At 41.0% G+C, this 23,230-nt stretch overlaps 1 long non-coding RNA gene across 1 annotated transcript in view; it reads right to left on the bottom strand.

Annotated features, from left to right (window-relative positions):
- The window catches only part of LOC115949526, a 161,118-nt gene that overhangs the window by 137,084 nt on the left and 804 nt on the right, over positions 1 to 23,230 (bottom strand). The window lies entirely within an intron of this gene.

Below are 23,230 nucleotides of genomic sequence, written 5' to 3'. Positions count from 1 at the left end.
ACATCTCTGCCTGCCTCCCTCTCTGCAACTCTCTGTACAGATGATACTTCTTTCCTAACAGAGACTGGCTCACTCATCTGTGATGCTGAATCCCTGCAATTCATAAATGGCTCACCAGAGGCAGTGGGGAAGACTGGATCCACAACACAGCTGGCAGAGGTGCTTGAAGCAGTGGCTTCATTTCCACAATTGATGCTTTACTTTGGGATCCATGCTAATGAAGGATGCAGAGTCTCTATAGGTTATTATTTATGCCATCATGTCAGTCATATTGCTCAAATACATTCAAATAAATCAGTTTTTCTAAAATTTGAACCAATTCCTCAATTATTAAGTAGTCTGCATTCAAACTTTTTACAGTATTGCTTGGTTCAAAGTTTGAAGGAAGAATTTCATTATGTAGGAATGCCACATTAATTTTACATTTAATGGTGATATTTCACTGCTTCCAAAACTTTTCACACTATCTCATTTCTTGTAGTCATTCCCATTTCTTGTAGCCATTCCCATGTCATGTTTTTATCTGCCAAGATGACATGTTCAAAGAGCTTTAGCAAAGCTTGTACAGAAAACTTGTATGAAAAATCAGATGTTGAATAGCACTTCCCAAATGTGAAAGAGATAGAGTGTTTTAGAGGCCAATTAATTATGGAATAATTCCTAAAAATTATGGCAGTAATTAATGAGTGAGTAACATGCAGTATTTAGAAGTGAACAGCAGTTAGCAAACACTATGCATCGCTTTTTGTCTGTAATACAAGAAACAGTCCTGTAGCCATTTATCGATTATGAGTATTAACAGATTCCTGTAGTTAATTATGTGTCTTGTGCTTATATCATCGAGTTCTAATCTAAAATGTGATGATATTTAAAAAATAGCACTTTCTTTCTTGCATGCATGCACAGGAGAAAGAAATAAGTTTCTGTAAGAATTTGCTTGGGTTGAGAAACCAGCTGTGATTAATTCAGAGACAGTGGCAGAACCACACCGGCTCAGAGAAATAAATTAAGCACATCAGGAACAGTGCATGATATAACAGGAGGGCTCAGGTGGCTTTCCTCTTACTTATTCCCGGGGGTGCAGTCCTGCCTGAATCCCTTCTTGTAGCCCCTGTGAGGTACCCTTTAGGCTTTGTCTAGCAGCCCATACACAGCCCTGAGAACAGAATGAGTGAGACCTGTTCCCTCAGTATATTGTGAGAAAGGTCTCCCTGTCTTCTGCACACATCTCTGATCTGGCTCTGATCTGGCACTGAAAAGAACTTTGCAATTTGTGTACTGCCAATGACATTTTTTCTAACTTGTTCAATCAAGCCTACCAGCCAACATTGCTGACCTGCAAGGCCTATTTAGTACATCTCCATCAGCTCCTTCTTGTTTTAGATCATCAGGGAAGACCTTCAGCGAAGGGACCATTTCTTTCTCTATGTTTGTATAGCACTTAGGACAGGAGACAACCAGTATTAATTTGCAAGTCTTTGAAATAAGTTTACTTCATCTGAAAAAGAAGAAAAAAAAGAGGGGGTGATGAAAACAAAAAGAACGGAGACATGATGACTAGAGCCCAAACATATCTGGAGAACTGGACAAGGAAAAGTAGCATTTTGACTTTTAAATGGAAGAAAGCTTATTGTTTACATCATTAGCAACATACAGAAAAACTTCTGGAGAACATTTTTACATAAAGTGTCACTATGCTTTAAAACTCAAGGTTGTTTTATCATTGCCTTTGAAAGATCCCAAAGAGAATCAGCTTATTGAAATGCATTAAGACTGGTGACTTTCCATTAACTGCTTTCAATAGGATGAAAAAGTAACAGAAAAAAGGAAGCCTTTTGTGAGGAAGTTTACACCTTATCAATACAGGCTGGGAGATGAACAGACTGAGAGCAGCCCTGCCAAGAAGGATTTGGGTGTGCTGGTGGATGACAGCAATGAGCACTCACAGCCCAGGGAGCCAAACCTGTCCTGAGCTGCATCCAGAGCAGCGTGGGCAGCAGGGGAGGGAGGGAATTCTGCCCCTCTGCTAGGGGAGGGAGGGAATTCTGCCCCTCTGCTCTGCTCTGCTCTGCTCTGCTCTGCTCTGCTCTGGTGAGACCCCACGTGCAGGGCTGCATCAGCTCTGGGGTGCCCAGCACAGGAAGGACACGGACCTGCTGGAGTGAGTCCAGAGGAGGTCACCAAAATGATGACATGGATGGAGAACCTCTCCTACACAGAAAGGCTGAGACAACTGGGTGTGTTCAGCCTAGAGAAGGGAAGGCTACAGGGAGGCCTCATTGCAGCCTCCTAATATCCACAAGAATCGGGGAGTCTACAAGAAAGATGGGGAGAGACTATTTACAGGGGCATGTAGTGACAGAACAACAGGGAATTTTCCAACCTAAAGAGAGTAGGTTTAGATTAGATAGTAGGAAGAAATTGCTTACTGTGAGGGTGGCAAGGCACTAGAAAAGATTGCTCGAAGAAGCTGTGGATGTCCCATCCCTGGAAGTGTTCAAGGCCAGGTTGGATGGAGATCTGGTATTGGAACTACATGATCCTTCCAACTCAAAGCATTCTACGATTCAGTGAGAAATTTTGGTTATGACTTCCATAATTTCTTAGATCTCCCTTTTTCAAATTGGGAGGATCAGAATTTGGCTGACAGTACTGAGGACTTCTCTAACATATCCTGAAATTTCTGTCCTGTCAAGAAAGGCATCTTACTACAGAATTGCTTTTAGACTTGAATGACTGACTCTTGAAGGTTCTCAATTCACAGCAGCCTTCCAGGCAACAAGCTCTCATCCCTAGGGCACTTGTGTTTTGCTGTTGCTTCATGGCTACAGTTTAGTGGTCTTGGAACTGGACAGGCAGTGCTTGGCACCCCACTCCACATGGAAAAGGATCCAGTTCTCAGCTACAGTGGAACTGCAACAGTGCCCCTGAAGTCAAATATGTAGGTCCCTGACACTCTGGATGGGTAATTTTATGTAACCAAGACTAGTTAGTTGGACTGTTGAAGACACATTAATCACGTGTGTTTGCACATCATTCAAAGAAAACTATGTGATTCATGCAGCATTGTCAAAATATTTACAAGATGACTGCTAATGAATTTAAATTCCCATGTGTTTTTTTCTGAAGCTTATTAATAATATTTGGCAGGAGGCGTCAGTGTGAACCCAAAAGAAGGCTCATCTTTCCTCACAAGTCATTCTTGAAGAGCAGAAGCTTCAAATATGAATTATTGACAGGTTGAGATTAATCTGTCAGAAGAGCATTAAGAATTTATTGCTGATTGCTGTTAAAAAAAACAAACAGCTACTTTTAGATGCCTAAATTACTTATTTTGTCAAAGAAGAAGAAAAAAGACAAATGCTGCTTGTAAAAAACAACCATGGGACTGAATTTCTTTTTCCTCATTTTGTTAGGGGGAAGAGGGGGTTAAACTGCCATCCACTAAAAGCAGCGATTTTATGCTGAGGTCTCCAAGTCAGTGAATTTACATTTCGTAAGAACACCCTGAGGGGCTTTCAGTTACTTTGCTTAAAAGGTAGACAGGTACATTTACAGCAGCACACGAAGAGCTCCATGTGCTAGCATGGCCACAGACTGGCTTTCTGGAACATGTGTGCTCAGGGTGACTTAGTTCCAAGCAGGTAATGCACCAGGACACTTTTATGTTTTGGCTGGGAATACAGATCAGTAAAGAATGTGACTGTAATTACCAGTAATGAGGGTATAAATTTCTGATCCCGGCTTTGTTGGCTGAAGTTTGCTAGTGTTTCTAAACATTTACATTTTACAATTGCCTTATTTATAGCCTGGAATTTGGTGCACTAGTTTTTCATGCATGTGAAATGCTTTTTATTGCATATGGAAGGAAACTACCACCTTCATAAGCTAACTGCTTGTAAAAATATTACAGCCTATTTAGTTTAAAATATTTTAATTATTTAATAATAGATTATTGGAGATTTTTAGTTGGATGGAACACACCAATTCTATTTATTCTTTTTTTTAATTTCAAATAAATAAAGCCCCTGTATCATTGTGTTCAAGTTCATACAATTACTACAAAGAAATAATTTGTAAATAAAAAACAGTATCTCCCATATTATTCCTACAAATAAAGCTATATCTGCAATGTGAAGTTATAATAGGAAATGTGACATTAGTTCACCTGTAGCTTACAGCACACAATATGCAAAACTGCAGTTTTCACTTCTATTCCAAAGCCATTCAAGTAAATTACCTGTGCAAATTATTCCATCCACTTCCTCATGTGGATCAGGTGAACTGGGTTTTGGGCCAGGCTGCCATTCACAGCAGGACATTTGGAAGAGTGCCTTTTTTTGATGGGTCAGCTTTCCAAGACAAGACACTTGGAAGGTGTTGACACTTTGAAGGCATATTACTGGGCTTGGACAACAGGACACGGAACAAAGATCTCCTACAAGTATTATAATAGTGAACTAATTAATATCTGAATATTACAAATCTCCCCTGCACCTGGAAAATTATGTGGGACTTACTGTCCTTAATGCCCTTTTTTTTCAGCGCTCATCATACTTGCATCACAGTCTGGGACTAGGCTGCGCAGTCACTCAGTAATAATACATTTCAAATCTGTGCCCTTCTGCAGTTAGAGCAGTGCCTGTCTTCAATAATTTCTTACAACATTTTAAGAATAGCTCAAGTCGACTGAACTCAATGCTTTAGGGGGTCACCTTGCCTCACCAGTCAAGTCCTAAATCAAATTACCCAATTAATATGAACATTTGGTGTGGGCTTGGCTTTCCTCCACAATGAATCAGGCCCGTTGTAGAGTCCTGTTTTCTGAGCCAGAAGATAAAATTTCCAGGCCTTATTTCAGTTTTAGCTCTTGATTTCAGAAGAGCTGCACAGATTTATAAGCATATCAGGGAGAGCAGCATTTTCCTCTTCGTATTTTTCTTTGAAAACAACTTCAATGAAAATGTCTAAAGGTGAGTCTTTGATTCTGTGTTTAAGTGGTTTATGATGAAGATGTCAGTGATACACTATTCTCTTGGAAATACTTCCTGTGGTTGGTCATGAAGAGAGGAAGAAGAAGAAAAAGATGAGATCATAGCTCTTGTATGAGTTCTACCCGGACCAGTCTCTTACAACAGCAGGGTCCAAGATGAGCCTGCTTGCCTCTTCCCACCTGCTTCAAACAACAAATAACATGAAATGAGGCAAGAAGGAAGCAGACTACAGTCCTGCTTCCCTAGACTTTGATACATAATTGATTGAGAATGGAAGAGGGTGCTCTTGACCTGAAAATACTGCTGAAAGCCCAAGTGTGCATTGTTCATGCAACACTATTTTCATTAGCATACTACACAACTCAATATATAGCAGCAACCAGAAGCTGACTTCAACCCTCTCCTGTCTTCAAAGTGAAGGTAACTTTTGGCTTGTACTACACAGATCACAACAGCAGCTACTCCTCATAGAAGAGGATCTACCACCATCTTCAGAGTGTGGAGATGACATGAGCACAGATGAAGACTTGTTGGTAGGCAGGGCTTCTCATTCTGCTCACCCAAACACATAAAACCTTCCCCCTGACTGCTGGTAAGGCCTGCATATCAACCACACATGACTAGGTCTAGCATCTACTGGACTACAGCCTGTTTCATGCTGGGTTTACCTGATGGACAATGCACTTGAGAAGCAACCAGGAATATAAGAAATTTATTTCAGGGACAGGAGGGAAAGCTCAGTTTCAGAGCTGACTTTTACTACAGCTTTGAAGGAAAACCTTTTTAAAAGTGAAAATGTTAACAGGGACATTTGGACCCATATCCACCACAGGAGTAATAACAAGGTGACCAACTTGCTTGCTTAGAAGTGGAAAAAGTGAGTTTAAATTATGTCCTGCTTTACCCCTACAGGAGCTCTGGCCTCTGTGGTGGATACCAGGAATCTAACCTCTGACTTACAGAGTAACTCTTTGGACCAGAGAATGGTGAACCATTCCCACCACAAAACATCTCTGACAAGGCTCAGAGAAATTGGAGAGGCAGATAAATAGGCAGACGTGCAGTACAAATCACCTCTGCACCCAGGCTGGACATATATGGGGGCATCACTATTTCCCAGGGAGTAATTTTTCTCTTCTCTTTTCTTTTTCCCTAATAATTCCAGTCTAACCCTGGAAAGTTTTCCCTGAGAAATTTTCATTGAAACAAACACTTCCATGAAACATTTTGTATTTTTGTAAAATGCTGTATTTTGACAGAAGAATGTTTTCTAGGAGGGTTTTGTTTTGTTTTTTTTCCAAACAATTGTCATGACAAGGCTCTAATGCGTTCTAGGTGTGGTTTTGACAGTCCAGATAAAAGAGAGAAGCATCAGCTCAAATACAACATCAAATATTTAGGCCCGATTCTGTAAGACCCCACTGCTCATACTGACACTGTGACTGCCAGTCTCAGTACAACACCTCAGATCACTACTCTGCCATTCTTACCATGTAAAAACAGAGAGTTTTTCTCAAAACACACCACCCCTCTATGCCACTTTTACTAGTAAAAACCTCATTCTCAAAGTACCAAGCTAAGGTTCAATGTAAAATTAAAATATAAAGAATGGAGAGCTAATGTTCCTGACCACGTGGACTACTCAGAGATACCACATCCTATTAATAATAGATTTCCGTGGTATCAGCAGCTCTGTTCCCCCAAAACTTAAGCCACAAGTCTGAGGACGTTTAGAAGGGATGACCTTTCATGCAGTAAAGAACTTTTCAATGTAATAGTGGAAACAGAAATCCTTTGCTTTCCTCAAATCTCGACAGCAGCTTTTCATCCTGTGTTCAATCAGGCTCAGCAAAAATATTTAAAAGGAGAAGAAAGGCTTTGTTTTCACATGGCCCGAAAGCTGCTTCTCCCTCCTCCTCCTACCCTGTACTTCTAACAGACTTTTATACTCCATAATATCAAGGAAACTTTATTAGACTTGGAATCACCATGATTTTCTAGATAGATTCTACATTTAGAAAAACCTATCGTGTCCAGCTTCATACATTTATGTGGATGTAGCCTTCTTGAAAAGTCAGATTATTGTTTAAGGCTTTATTTCCATGTGGTTCACACCAGCAGAAGTATGATCAGAGTGTAATTTTAATGTTCTGAGCATTTTTTTAAAGGGGCAGAAACAGCCATATATAGGCTTTCCCTGGACTTCAAGTTGACTTTTGATTAGCTTTTTGTGCAGGTATTCCAGGTGTTGCCATTAGACACTCTTGCTTTCTAATTATATAGTCCACAATTACTATCACCTTCCATTTAATTTTTGACACGACATGATCTATTTGTAGAGGTATTTCGGGTACTCCAGGCACTAGAACTCCAGCTAGGTATGATGTGACATAAATCGCGTGTTACAAATTATATGTTCAGGTCTCAGGAGCTCAGCTTCATTCCTCAGTCTCCCAGGGGGGCTGGCAAATGTAACAGCAACAGTCACTTCCTTGCTCAGGGAGGAAAGGGTATGGAGGCTGCTGGCCCTCTTCTGCAACAAAAGAGGGGTGGAAAGATGCAGGCTGTGATTTGATGCGCTGGCTGCTGCTGGAGAACAACAAAGGGCCTTGAGAAGGCCCTTCAGCTTGAAATATAAAAAGGAAAAGTCAATTCTTCCAACCTTGGTGTTGAGCTGAGTAATAAAAGGCATCCATGACCCTCAGGAGTCTTTCTGGCTGTGGTGATTGCAGGTACATGGGCAGGCAGTGATGTGGATCTCTCCTCTTCCTAGGATTTCAGCGTGAGTTGGCCACATGGAAATTTCCAATGTCATTTCTACACAAACATTCAAAGTACTGCCTTCCTTGTTAATTCTGACCAAACACAATATGCTCAGATGACAGGGAATTTGTCTTGCTGTTTTGGCCTCTAAATACTATCTGGTCTGAAGGCAAAACACTGCTATTGCTTACACAGGCCCCTTACCCACCTTCATGAAACCAGACTACCAATGAAGTTGGTATGTCTTCCCATGTGGAAAGAAACAGCAAGTGCTGTGCTAAAGTACAGCCATGTACTGCTTGAACTTCAACATAAATACCAATATTTAGTACCCTGTAGGCACTAAAAAATACCTACACTGGTTGGCAGAAAGACTTTTGATGATCACATATCAAATCAGAGAAAAACACAGACAGCAAAATGAAAACAACTGAAATGAGAATTTCTGGATATCTTCTTCAGAAAAAGTTGAAAGCAGGTCATATCCTGGGATAGACCAATATATTTAAATATATAATGCTGTGCAGTGGTATTTCTACTACAGAATATGACAAAGAGCGCAAGAATTTTTTTCCTCCAATGATATCACATTTCACATTATTTATGCTTTTGCTGACTGAAAAAGTTTAACTGGGAAAACAACCATGTACAGAAGTACACCTTATTTGTATTTTGAAATAAAGTTAGAACAATTTTGAATTTAAATTACTGAAGGCTAGGCTAGAGCTGACCATGCCTTGTGCACAAAGAATCAGAGAAATATTTCTGGCTTTCCCTCCCTTCCTTTTTAATTTCTAGAGGCTTCTAATGTTTCCAAAAGAGAATCTGGCCCATCTTGAAAATTAAAGCCTGGGATAAACTAGGTTGTAGCAGAGCACTAAGGATTACACCTACACTGGAGATGTACTAAAATGAATGTGTTGTGCACAGTTTGACTGGGAAGGAGGTGTGAAGCATAGCATATAAGAAGCAAAACATATGAAAGACCATGGCAATGATAGTGGGAGAGTTTAATTATCTAGACCTCAGAGTAGATTAAGGGGAGGAAGCAAAGCTTGATCTGGTAGAGGACTGCTTTCTAATTTAATGTGTACATAAACTGACAAAGAAGGGAAGAATGCCAGATGTGGTATTAAGCAACACAGGGAATATGATTTAGGACATTAAGGTACAAAACCAAAAAAAGAAAGGTAGAAGGTGCAGTGGCTGCTAAACTAAAAGAGCTTCTGCAGCAGCATTCTCTATGCCAGCTACAAGGTGTACATACCCTCCTAAACAGAGGGCATAGGTACAAGCTGCCATGGCTACACATCCTTGCTGGAGCAATAGTTGGTCCTACAAAAAAACCCCTCACCCCACTACACAGCTCTGCTCCAGTGCAAAGTGCTGGTACAAACAGTGGGCCCTCCCAGCCCAGTGGCAAACCTGGTCTCTCAAGCAGGCTACAGAGACCTCCTAGATAAACTATGGTTGTTTTACATCACCTCTGCCCTCTCTTGGGCTGCTGAATAATCTGCAAAAACAGGTGAGCAATGCCTGCAGGCTTGGGGGCCTGTTTATGTTTTAGCTGCCTCTCAAAGATCACAGAGCTGTCAGGAGTCACCTCAGTTGCACACCAGAAATATCCCTCCCAAGGCAACTCCCTCTGCGCACTCCTTGCATATGGGGAACCTCCCAGCAGGTCTCTGGTGTGTAACACATTAATGTGTGAAAGGAAGAAGTTTAGCAGAAGGGGACTTGAGCTTGAAATGACTGTGGGATGGAACATAACACAGTAAATCAAACACAGCCATGTAATCAAACACAAAAATGTACAGAGGTGTCACAAAAAACCTAGCATAGACATACAGCAGTTATAATCTTCTAGGAAGAAAAAGGGATTTACTTCAGAACCAGGCCAGATATTTTTCTTCATGAGGAAATACAAGCTTTCTTCCAAAACGTGTTCTGGCAAGTTTCATGTTTCCATGTGATCACCCTACAAAACATTGTTTCGAGCCCTTAACACGAGGCAGCATCACCACTGTTGTGCTAAAAAGCCTTGGGTAATTCATGAGCTATTTCACATCCAAGGCCTGATTCTGGTCTTGCAGCACACTCTGTAAAAGTAGCACCACTTCCACTTCAGTATATCCAGATCCAGAGAAGTTTGCCACCCAGGCCCCTACCAGGGGGGGTTTCAGTTTCCTCTATTGCACTGTTATTATATTACTTAGCAGGTCTGCCAATGACATTGCATTCAAAATGGAGCAATTATAAACAGTAGCAGGAAACGCTGGAGTAGCAAATGCTTTTTAAAAAATGGCAAGGATGCGAAGAAACTCAATGGAGATCTTTCATCTGATATATGAAAAGCAGATGACCAGGGGTGGAATCAGCAAGGCCATGAAAGGGAATGAGTGAGAAGTCAGTGACAGATGAGACTGATGCTGCACTGAGCCTGAATTAATATCCTTTGCCCGAGTATTTACAGAAGAAGTTGAAGGTCACATCCCGGAAACAGGGATCCATTTTCATGAGGGGAAAAAATGAAATGTTAAAAGGCTTTATCATCCAATCTGGACAGGTAGTTAGTTAATTAGAACTATTAAAAGTTGACAGGACCTGAGACTTAGATTAACTACATCTCTGAATTTGGAAGGAAATAGCAAAGGAAATTGGCAAACCTTTAGTAATACTGCTTGATAGCTTCCTGAGGATGGTGTATCTGGAGGTGCCTAGAAAGTAACTACTCCAACTTTACCTTTTAAAAATATTAGTATCTAAAACCAAAACAAAACAATTTTTTTTTCTTTTTTAAGTCAAGGGAGGATTTAGGAGTCCATTCACCAGTAATCCCAGCTGCAGCCACAGAAGGATATTGGAAACATTAATACAGGATGGGGTTATGCAACATGCAGAAATGGCCAGCTGGGGAAGGAGAGGCAGCCAGATTCATGTCATGTCTGTCAAATGTCCAGCAAGTCCTCTCAATACATTTCTCAACAGAGTGTCAAAAGTGAAGTAATGGGCATAATTTATCCAGATGGAAGAGATTCATTTGTTGCTGCACCCGACATAGCGAGAGTGTTCTGTAGAATCAGTAAAGCACAGCACAGAAAAAGCACAGCAGCAAATGCCTTCCAAATTATCTGTGGGACAAGAAGCAAGGTGTCAGCAAAACAGCACAGTTCAGGGTGACTAGAGGGACAGGAACAAGGCAGTTCTCCCAAATTTAAGCACCCTACCCATTTTTATTCAACTTTTATATAAATGGCCCGCAGGGGATATAATTTTTAAAGTGGAATTTTTTGCTGATAGCATGTAAGTGTAAAATCGTGCACAGAGCAAGCAAATATAAAATTATTTGAATAAATTAGGCTTATGGACAGATAAAGGGCACATCCAGTTCAGTGCAGCAGAGTAAGACATAATGACTGCAAGGCACCAAATATAATCATAGGCAGGAAAAAGGAAGGAGAAGAGGGAATACTGTCCAGAGGAAAGGATATAAGGTAATTACTGATCAAATACTAAATGAATGCTTAGAATAACTGGGAAAAAAACAAAGGCAAATTCTTCATGCTTAAAAAGACAAACAATTTCTTCATACTACACACTGAGTTGTCTCTTCAGTAAAGCTGAATTGAGACATCTTTTCCAGCACTCTAATAATGCTGAGATAAAAATTCAAGAGTTTGTAAGTAAAGAACTGCATTGTCTCAATAAAGATGTAACATGATAAGACTTATAAAATACATTGTCCCCTCCCCCCAGCAAACAAACATGCAAAATTACTTTCTTGCATTTTGAATGTTAATTTGGGGTCTATTTCTGTAAAAAAAGAAAAAAACATGCATAAATAAATTGAAAGGTAGTTATTACCGGTGAAAACAGCCTTTTTACTGCAAAGGTTATGACATTAACCCAGGGAAAAATTCATGAATATTCACAATCACCATTTGTCATTAAGAATCATAAAATTAAATGTGGAGTAGGGCTTTAGAAAACTCCTCCAGCCTACTAAATTCCCTCTTCACTACTTGCTATTATGCTAGCATATATCACAACTTCTTTTTTTTTTTTGCATGCATGCATTTTAGCACATTCCTGCAAGTTTTCCTTATCCGTCTCTACATGGAAAAGAGAATGAAGATAGAAATCACAAAGACCTGTAGAAACCTGCTAAAAAATGAACAACTAAAAATTCAGCCAAGGATGTCTTCAGGTGTTTGTAACAAAAGAAAAGAATTCCCTCAAATAAACACAAATATTAAAAGTGGACAAAATTACTGGGTTTGCTCTTAAATACCTCAGAAACTATTTTGTTTGCACATTTGCACCTGTCAGATTTACTACAACCACCAGGTGCTATGTAATGTGTGTGCAAACACAACAGAGAGCCTTTTGCAAAGAAATAAAAGGGCTAGAAACCTGATTGGGGGAAAAACCTTACAAGGCAGATATTTCTCAACCAGGAGCAGCCACTGGCAGGTAGAAGAACTGAATAAAAAAGATGAAATTAGGTGAGACGCTTCAAATACAAACTTAATAGGAAAATGGCTTGCCAATATTTCACAAAGCAAAGAAATGGCAGAGGTGCAGAGCACAAAACTGAGGGTCTGCTTACTGAGCAAGAGCAAATTCTGTGGAAGGTGGCTCTAATGCTGGAGGGAAGTGTTGAGAAGCCACAGCAAAAAATGAAGAGCCACAGTGAAAGCAGAAACCATCCACATTCAGAGAGCAAAGTGGTCACCCACGAGGAGCAAGAAGTCCATGTGTGGGTACATGCACAGAGACACACAATAGCTCCGAAAACATTTAGGAAAGCTCCACTGTTTATCTGACATATCCATTCACCCTCATACCACAAAACCCAACGTGCCGGTGGAGGCCTGGCTGTCAATCAGCAAGGAGAATAGCTGTCCCCAGTGCTAAAACATCCCAGGCCATTTGCATATTTACTGTGCTCAGTGATTAACACACTGAGGGTGACAGAGCCAGGATAATCCACAGAAAGGAAACAGCTACAGAGAGATAGGGAAGGGTACCAAGGCATTCAGACTGGGACAGGAAATAAGGAGTGCCTTCCTATTATCTGTCTCTATGTTTTAGAAATAAGGAAAAGCACAAAGAAGGGAGTTTAAATTCTGGAAGCCTGAGCTGTCTCATATGAGCTGAGACTGGTTGTCTGGGCTCAGCCCCTCCAGGGGCCACAGCAGCCCACGTTTGTTCACCAGGGGCAGGGGTAGCTCCCTGCTATGGTGCCCTGGAGAGCAGCTGGAGCCCTGGAGTCACTGGCTGCAGGCTGCTCTCTAACATGGCCAATAAAGGCCATCCTGATGATATAACATCTGTCCCCAGTGGCTGCAGAGGCTCAGCTCCGCTGGGTAATTTTGCACTGTTAGCTGCATGTTACCTAGTCCCACCATCACCGTCCCCTGCTCCAACCTCAGAATACCTGGGCTGTCTGGCAGGCACATTTCCAAAATGCCTGAACAGCCCCCTTTCCCCAGAGAGAGCGAGCAGTGCAACCAGCTGTCAATTTCTCACCCTACTTCCACATATTGCTGATGATAAGGCTCACCTTCAGTAGCTTGCACTCCTGTTGCATTCACATCTTCCCTCTGGCCTACTAATATATACAGCCACTTGCGCTTATTGGCATGGTGACTGTGCTTATGTCAGTCATGCTTCTTTGTATTCTCCCTGCCTAGCCACTTGCTGTTGTGCAAAGGATGTGTGCATCAGGCTCAACACCTGCTAGAAATCTCTGAGCTCTCTGTGCCTTTCCACCCTTTCCAAGCACTCTGTCCTCACATCAAGTATTTTGCATTCTTTTTCCAATCTGATCCTCATTTTTATTACTTTCCCCACTCTTATTTTCCAGCTATCCAGCTTTCCTGGTATCTCTTTCTTTGTTACATTTGCTGTATCACTGCATTTGAATGGCAGCCACTCAGAGCCACATTAATGGACAAAAATTTTAAAAATGCCTAAAAAATCCTAGTTCTCCTTCCTTTTTCCATACTTCCCCTTGCTTCCCAGAAAAAATAAAATGCTAAGACCCTGCAAGAGCAAAAAGTGAAAGACAAGCAAACTGGAATTGTTGTCTGGCCTGTCTGACTCATCAACATGATGAGCACTGAAAGCACTTCATACAGTGGTAACTGGGGGTCCTTGCTGCTGCCATTGGAGCAATAATACCCTGTCCCCTCCAAGGCGCCTTCTTGATCCCTCTCCCTGGGACCAGCATGCATGCAATGGTACAAATAAGCCCAAATCCTGCTCCAAAACTGGATTCAGCTTAAAACCAAACCTGACTAAAACCAAACCTGCCACCTATTTCCAGCTATAATTCAACTCTTACTGTGGTATAGGACTAACCACGAATGTATTCTCAGTCGTAGATAACCAGATATGGGTATTTCGGTAACAAAAGTCTGGCAAAACCTCGGCAAAGCTTAAATGCCCTGCAGAGATATCCCAGATTTTGGCAGTGTTTAAGATGGTAAGGTTTCTGGGGTTCAGGGCAGAAATCTTAGGTTACTTAGAGGAAGACTCCAATTGAAAACATAGCCCCTGCTGTATAAAGCAGATGATTTGGGATGAAGCAACATCAGGCAAACATTTGGGCTAACTGCAGTAGGAAATTAAAGTACACTTTAAACCCTTACCACTTGTTTTGTCCCCTGAATTCTGTGTTCCTTTTTTTCCTGTATTCATTTAGATCCTAAATGGCACAGTGCTACTGGTATGAGTTTACACAGTATATATCATTATGGTATTTAGTACTATTAATGTTTAAACATCTTATTAATTCCCAAATAGAATTTGCCTTGCCCAACAAAAACTAGAAGCGCACGGCAGATATATCTATGTAAATCTTCCCCCTTCACAACCATTCTGAATTGCCCAGAGAACAACATGGAGACACAATTCACAACACAGGGTTCAAAGCTTAACTTTCAGGAATTCACTTTGCACTGCTCCTATCACCTTGAGAAGAGCTGCACCAGGCCACCTGCCACCATTCATCATTTCCTTTTTTCTGAAAGATTTTTCTTTGCTCCGTTCACTTGCTGCGTTATTTCCCAGAGGACTGCTCCTGGATTGACTGGGCTTTAATTGCTCAGCCCTGCCAGGCTAAGGGTGGAATTTCACCTTCTCTTCTCCCTCTCCCTTGCCCTCTGGAGCTGCTACAGCTCTCGGTGATTTCTGGGGAGCAGTGATTAGCAATTCACTAAGTTTGTCCCTTTATTGCTGTCCTGGAGTGACTTTATGATGCTGAATTGGATGTGTCCACATGCCTTCATGTGGATACACATGATGCAGGCCAGCTGGTTTGCATTTATTCCCTCTATCCCCTCGATGCTTTCAAAGAGGTGTCTTCCTGAGATCTGTATTATTTTCGAATCTTCATTTTAAAAGTATAGTGTTGCTATGACTTTCCTCATCACTTCTTTCTTCCTCTTCCTCACTTATTAATGGACATGCTCTTTGTAAGCATCTATCTTCCTGCTGATGCATTTGTGCAGTCAGTTCTCATTCCCCAGACCAGCTTTAACCAACTTTACTGCTTCCCTCCATCCTCATCCACATAGCTTTTTCCAGGCTGTACTCTTGCTTTCATCTGCCTGCTTCTCTGTTGACAAAAGGGTACCTTATGCCCTCATATACAGAAGTCATCCTTCATGTGTCTACAACAGGTAGAAATTTGCTGCCACATGAATCTTTGGCACAGAGCCATCAGGAAAGCAGGTAAGGTGAACAAGGAGGCTCTGCATTATCACAAGCCCTGATACCTCAAGAGCATCCATGAGAAGTTGCCTGCATCCTTTCTATTAATCATTCCTCAGACTCCTCACAATGAGGCTGAGTTGGAGGCAAGGGCTCTGCAATGGGTAAAAGGAGCTCATGTGAAGAGGGGCTGAGCTATCTTGTTTTTGCCTCTTTCCTGTCTTGTTAGAACAGCTCAGCACTGCCAAGAGGCCAAAACCCTGGGCAAAGTTTCCTTGCACTTCCCTCTTTCTGATTAGTTCCAGTTATCACTCCTTACTCTTGCTCAGTGGATATTCATTTCACCTGCGCTCACCTGTCCCTGTGCTGTGCCCTGGACTCTTCTACCCCAGAACACACAGATTGCTCAGCCAGTTCCTTTTATTCTCCCAGTGCTACAGGCACAGCATGTCCCACATGACCAAGCAGGTCCAAATCAAAGGTACACCAGCAGTATTTTATGTTCTCACATGGTCTCAAACTATGCAGCCTCTAGTTGGAAACACAACTCAAAACATAACTTTGGCAGTGTTTCCTCAGAGGGAATTAGTTTCAGTGACTGTCTACAAGAAAGCGAACTGCCCTTTGCCAACTCTTCTTCTGTTTGTTCCTGGCTGCTTTGCCCTCCCTTGAAGGTATATCATGCCTGCTAAGTACACAGGAAAAACACAGGGATAAGCAACAAGAACAAGGGGATGCTGAACATAAGTCTAACATATTAGAAGACCTGAGAACAGACTAATATCTCATTCCTGAGTTTAATGAAGAGCTTGTCAGCTTCTTGCTCTTCGTCCAAACCTGCAAGCTCCTTTATGAAGGGGGAGGGAGATTGACACACACTGCTCATCACCAAGGCATCTGTGCCCCAGGGCCACCCTTGTGCAGAGCACCCTCACTTCCTAATAGTAACACAAGAGCCTTACAGCTGCACATGAGAACTTCAGGATCACAGCTGGATAGCCCAAACCTGGTGTCAACACATAAAGCTGCATGTGCTGTGTGTGTTCAGTGGAGCAGGGAAATAGCCAGTGAAGATAAGGAGTAAATGGGAAAGAAAGGCATCTGCATGAAAGCAAAATTCAGCTGAAAGACCTGCAGAAGGCAAAAAATATGGGCTTTGGCTGCATAGTCTCTGCTGATGGGTTTGCACAAAGGGCCTCAGTGTGCAGCAGGTATTCCAGCTCTGCCAGTGTGCAGATAATTAAAAACAATAATGAAAGGGAGCTTTTCTGTGCCTGCGCTCTAGGCACAGACACAGCTCCTGAGCTGCAGAAGCTGAGTGGTCCCTCTGCAGCAACATTTGCATTACTGCTAATCTGTAATTGGGATCCCCACTTAGCTCTATGACTCTTTCTGACCATTTTCAGACCTTTACCATTCAAGTCAAGAGGCTCCTTCCTCTAGAAATTACATTAAGATTTGAAAGCATGTTTCCTAATTTGTTTTAACAGGCAGCAATGATTTCTGTTCACATCTACATGAGTGCATTGTTTTCCCAGCATGCAACTCAAAAATAAAAGAAGAATCATATCTATTTCATAATTCCCTTCTAAAACCAAGTACATATGAATTAAAAAAAATATTGATATTGTTACAACTGTCTCATCTAGCAACAGGAAATAACAATGAGGTCTTGCTTTCTCCCTCACAGAGTAAGGGCCAAATTTGCATATGAATCTACGTGAATCTGAATTATAAATAAGCTACCCCTTACTTTAGTTTCTATCTTCTTATATCCTTCTGATTGCTGTCTTTCTTGCTACACATCTCTTTTCAGACTCTCATCCATATAATTATTCCATGTTAGACTATTTCAGATTCAGTTAGATCAAGAGGATTAATTTCAGAGCAGATGTGTAAGAAGGTGTGAATTCTACACTGGTGTGAGAAGGGACAAGATTTTCCCTCAAGGCTTTGTCCTCCTCCTGGATTTACACAGAAAGGATTCCCAATCCCTTTATCACTGCCAGGAAGAGGCTGAGGAATCTAGAAATACACAAAATAGCAGCTTAGATTTATTCAGACTCATTTCTTAGTTTGAGTCTCATACAAGTATTGCACGAACTTGTCCCTTCCAAATTTAAGGGTTTGTTTGGAAATTGTGAGAGATGTGCTCTCTTAGGGAGATAATTCTGGAGTTAAACAAAAAACCCAAAAGGATATATAAAGATGTACAGCCTCAGTATAACTTAGAATATCCTTAATCTCTCTTAGAATATCTCTAAATGCAAGCCACCTGAATGTCCAGTGACACCTAACTTCATTTTTATTCACTCAAATGGAAAGCTCAATGACCAGAGCTGCTGTGTGGCTACAGCTTCCAGTCCTGCCTGTTGACAACACTCCTGGGAGCAGAAAAAAAATCAAGGCAATTATCTAGGTGACTCCTTATAAATGGATGCTTGTATTTTCAGTTTTGCAAGTTTGAATGTTTGAGGATGGTATAAAAATATGTGAACCAGATAATAGCTAAAATCACCCTAACATTGACCTATCTCCTGAATGTAATAAAATGTCCATTACTCAATTATTATTTTTTGTTGATGTAAATTCAGTGTGGAGATAAACAAACACAACTTCAGAGATGCCAGCGTAACTAGCCGCAAGAAAAATTTGGACCTATAAATCCAGTCAGAACACAGAACTCTACAAATATTTCAGACTTTCTTCAGCCTTGCTGAAAAGACCATTCCCTCTGCTCCTATGCTTTGCAAGGCAGCAAAAGATAGATTGCAAACCTCAGCCTGCTGTCTCAAGTGAAAATTCTTACTGCAATATTTTTGAAATTCAGAAACTTCAACCATTTAATATGCTGGAACCTTCCTCCACTGGGTGACTGAAAATTATCACCACCTAATGATTATTCAGTGACATCTGCAAAATAAGTTTGATGTTTTTGGGCCAGTTTCTCTTGGACAGATGTCAGTATCATAAAGTACGCTATCGTTGTCACTAATTGGTATCACTCTTGTCAAACAATCTGCAGTATGGCAAAAAAAGAAGTAGAACTTACATTAAATTTCCCTTTTGCTTATGCAAGTATTTTTTCATGTCATGGATACTTTCTCTTACCCCAAATGTTCCTGTACCTTCCAAAAACAGAGGATTCACCAAGGAAAAAGCTCAGGCCCTTCAAGCAGCATTAAACTCAGTATTCTGTGTGTGGATCTCCACAGAGAAGACACAGACACTAAATCTCATTCTAAACTGTGTTTGCTCTCAGTAAATATTTCTTCCTGCAAAACACATTGCCATGGCATTGTGCAAAGCTGTATAAACAGTTGTAATTTTGTCCTACTTTTTGATCCTTGCAGCTTGTGTCCAGGTTGCTGAATTGTTCAGTTGTCAAGGACAGGCTTAAAATTTTTATGCATCGGCATAGCATGTGATGTAAGCTCTCATGCACCTGACATGTCACACATGAATAAGTCAGGCATGCCTTGTGATTCACTGTTGGGCTTAAAGACAAATAAAGGTAGCTTTTCTATGAGAATACAACACAGGGAGCTCAGTTTTGCAATTAGGAATTTAAAAAAATATTTTAAATCTCAGATTTTGTTTTAAAAAAACTATGAATCACTGAAAAGCTGTTTAAGTTTTCCTGCACAAACAGATGCACACTGGGTCCTTTGCCATTCCTCAATGTGCTGTAATCTACTTCTGAGTGACTTAGATTTTACTCAGCCCTCTGCTAGTTATGGTATTCCTTGTTCTTTCTATGCAAGTCTCATATAATCATATGTCACACACTAAAGTGCTGTCACTGCAATGAACTTATGTTTTCTCTTATGACCTTCTATGTCTGCAGTGGGCATGGTACTGCAGGACAGGTCAGAAATCAAAAAGCACCAACATTTTAGACCAGTCACAGCCAAACAACACTTACCAGCTCTTGATGCATCCAGGAGCAGAGGGCAGCTGCAGAGTGGTTAACAGCTGCAGAAACTTACCTGTTTAATTTTGCCAGGTAAGCAGACAATCAAAACATGCAGAATAACTATCTACTGTCCAGAATTCCCTGGTTCATATTTGTCTACATCCCAAAGCTTCAAATAAGAGCATCAGCTCAGTTTAGACCTGTAAGCAGCACCCTTCCCACTGCCTTCACAGAAGGCATTCACATTTAATTGTGCAAGTTGGCAAAAGTAGGGCCTTAATTTGTGAGCCCTTGATAACTTTTCACAGGCAGGCCTCAAATTTGTCATTCCTAGCCTATTGGCTTCAGTATGAATTATATATGAATTTCCAGGGGCGAGATAAGGGCCACAGTCATTTCTCTCTTGGTTTCCAGTCATTTCTTTTCATTTATTCCACACCAGCAGTTACAAAAAGTGGTCTGGGGATGGGTGTGCTGTTCTGGCAGTGAGTAATAGGTAGTCTGGGTTTGTTAATATGGATAGTCTTCAAAATAAACAGGTAAACTGAAGGAGGAAAATTATTATGAGGGGAAAAGAGGGATTTATGTCTAGCTCTGAAAAACTGCTAATACCAACCTCTCTCAACCAACAACTAGTCCACAGCACTTTGTTCCAAGTTCTTTTTCCAGAGAGACATTTCAAGGCAAAACTCCCAGAGAGACAATCACTCTCCCAGAATAAGAGACATGAAGGATATTAGAAAAACTGAAGGCTGATTGAAAGCAAAGATTTTAAAGGGCAGCCAAATTCCTTCCTATGGCACACTGGGACATAGCTGTCACAGTATGCCATTTTTTTCTTTCTTATTTTTATTTTTAATCTTCTGGGCTTCTAGTTCAATACCTTCTTTTAAAAAAGGGGTTTTTTGGTCTAATCAGTGAATATGAGGTAACGACACATTCATGTCCTTCAAAAAAGGTAGCAATGCAATGACTTTCCAATTACCCTTTAATTAAAATATTAATTAATTAACAACGTGTATTTATGGAATAATTATATAATTTCACACACCATTGATCATATTTTAAACAAATTCATTTAATTAAGTTGACATGTACACTGCATGCTCTCAGTAGAGCTTTCCTGAGAAACCAGTGCATGTCTGCCTCTAAGGAGATTCAGACTGCATGAGGGAAGTTTACAATGGCCCACAGTGGTATTCAGCACTGAAATGAAGGCACTTCATACTTTTAAGCAAATTTAATACCACTGACTGTATCCCCAAAGGCTAAAGTCCTCTATCTGCATAAAAGGCACTGGGAAGGCAAGAGCAGCACGAGCTTTCTCACTACCAATATCCTCATTCTGACCTGGAGGGGCTGACTTTAATAAACGGTTAATCATTATCCTCTTTGCCAAGCCTGTTAAGCAGCTTAAGAAGCTTGGCATTTCTGTGGTGGGACTCAGCTAAGGCTACCAAATCATTTCTCACAGCCTGCTGAAAGCCATCACATGCAGATAGCACGGTGTGCTGGGGCAGCATTTAAAGAGAGCTCTGTGCATGTTGGCACATTTTCCCTTGGAGCCATCGCTTTTGCTCTGCCTCCTGTGCTCCCACGGGCTTGTGATAGGTTGTGGCCCTGAATCAGGGATCATTGCCTTGGTTTTCCTCCCAGCATCTGCAGTCTGGTCTGCCTCTGGGCTGTGGCCTCCTCCATGCTTACTGTTTTTCTAAGGTTAACTCAGGATATTAAACATCTCTGTTCACAGTTTGGGTCTCTGATGCCCATTACAATCTGGTTCTGAAGGAATGATTCCAAATTACCTGTGGGACTCCTAAATTTTAAATCTTAAAAAGAAAACTAACACTGTAATTGCAGAGCTTCATGCTTTCCAACTGTAATAAACCTCTCATTTTTGCAGTGGTTTGTTAACTGTTTCTTACTCCCTCACTTAAATTAGTTTGTTGAATAAGCCATTTTACATGAAGCTACTTGCCTGGTGCTCACAGTCCCTTTCAACTTCATAGAAGGCTATTTGCTGAACTGCATTTAGGCATCCAGTGCTTTTCAAAGTACCTGTTCCTTCCTTGGGAGTCCTTAGCTGCTGTTCTGAAACACTCTCTACTCACAAACTCCCTCACCACTGCTCTCCACAGAGGACACCTCATAGCGGCCTTTGCTCTTGGTCCAGCTCTACTCTGTTTGCCCTTTGCAGCCTTGTCTCCACACAGCTGATGGGACTTGCTGCCAGATCCCAGTATACACCCCTACAGTGACAGCAGACACATCTTGCTGCATGTATAACACAAACCTCACCAAATTCATCAAACATGTTCAAATCTGTAGAGATGCTGACTTTAACTGATGTTAGTGAAGTAACAGGAATTACACCCACAGGGATTTTGTCCCAGTAATGTCACTGAAATGGGCTATTCATGAACGTGAATATCAGAAGCTGAATCTGAAAAAAGACAGTATGATGTCTGGATGTTTACAGTCATACATTTCAATCCTTTATGTTTCTTTATGTCTGCAAAGCAATTTTTTAGGTCATCAGCGTCTAAAAATTCAGCTGTCATTCTTTTACTCTTTTGTTCTTATTGAGAGTTTATCCATAATTTAATGAAAGTTTCAAGGAATTGAAGAAGGGAAGAAAAGGAACCCTCAAACTCCCCTAACCAGCCCCATTCACTTATCCCAATTCCAGTTTATCACAACGTCCCTAGTCAGAATGAGGGGACTGGCTGAAATTCTAGAGTCTCTTGATCTTGCTTGTATTCTTTAGTTTCTGTTCAGTCACAGCCAAATACAATAAAAACCTGCATTAAAATTGGTATTTAACACCATAGGTGGTATGGAATTTATGTTCAATTTTAGACCGTACATGCCTGAGAATAGCCAGCCAAACACAGAAATAAATTATGTGACTAACAACACATGACAATATTATCGTTATAAAAGTGCTTCTCACAAATGGGCACCAGCTTCCAAATCACTCATTAGAAACCAAGATGAAGCTGATTCATAACTAAAAACATCCAGGAAGATTCTGCACTAGCAAGGCTTGCAAGAGCCCCACTGACTTCTCTTTCCATTACTTCAGACTCTCCCAGTTTTAAGAATGAAGACGTGAGTTAGTAACAATCTGCTCTAACAGCAGTAATCTGTGCCTTCTGACTTCCAGGTAAGTCAGATTTCCAGACATTTACACCAGCAAAGAAGGTAGACCAAGCCCTCCACTCCTTTTTCTTTCACACATGTAAAATTGTGCCCTTAAATCTGTGTTTAGATACCCTGACAAGTGGCCTGAGATTAAACTGTGGTAAGCACCAGGCACTTTTTAATAAAGTCACCACCATTTTTACTTTGTTAAATATTATCCCTACGCAAAGCTCTTCACACTGCCTCTTTGCAAAAGGCCTTTTCCATCTCTCCCTGTAGATTTCTGACCATTTTGTCCACAACCAAATGCACCTTCCCAGCTGAACAATTTTCAATCCTGCACAAAGCACAGCACATTTTATTGCTCTCAAGGCCAACCTTCCTTTCTACCAGCTCTCTGTTTTTTTCACAGCCTCTGCCTCCTGATTTCCAGCCAGCTCTTGGACTTTCCACATAGGCTGGCTGGGACTGGCCCAGCTTTTCATCTTAATATAATATCCCAAAATTGCAATTATCTTTTTTCCTTTACTCTCTGTTTCAGTCCCCTTGTCTTCAGCCTGGCCCTGGGTGGTTGTTCTCTGTTTACCAATCTGTTCACTATGTTTTCTCTCTCAGTTTTCTCTCTGTGTCTTCTCTGTAAGTCCTTAATCACACCTCTGTGTCCTCCCTGTTTCACCTCTTTCTCTTTCTCTTT

Source organism: Geospiza fortis, unplaced genomic scaffold (assembly GCF_000277835.1).
Source record: "Geospiza fortis unplaced genomic scaffold, GeoFor_1.0 scaffold11, whole genome shotgun sequence".
Lineage (NCBI taxonomy): Eukaryota > Metazoa > Chordata > Aves > Passeriformes > Thraupidae > Geospiza > Geospiza fortis.
The sequence above is the reverse complement of the archived record's forward strand: the minus strand, read 5'-3'. Positions and strand labels throughout refer to the sequence as shown.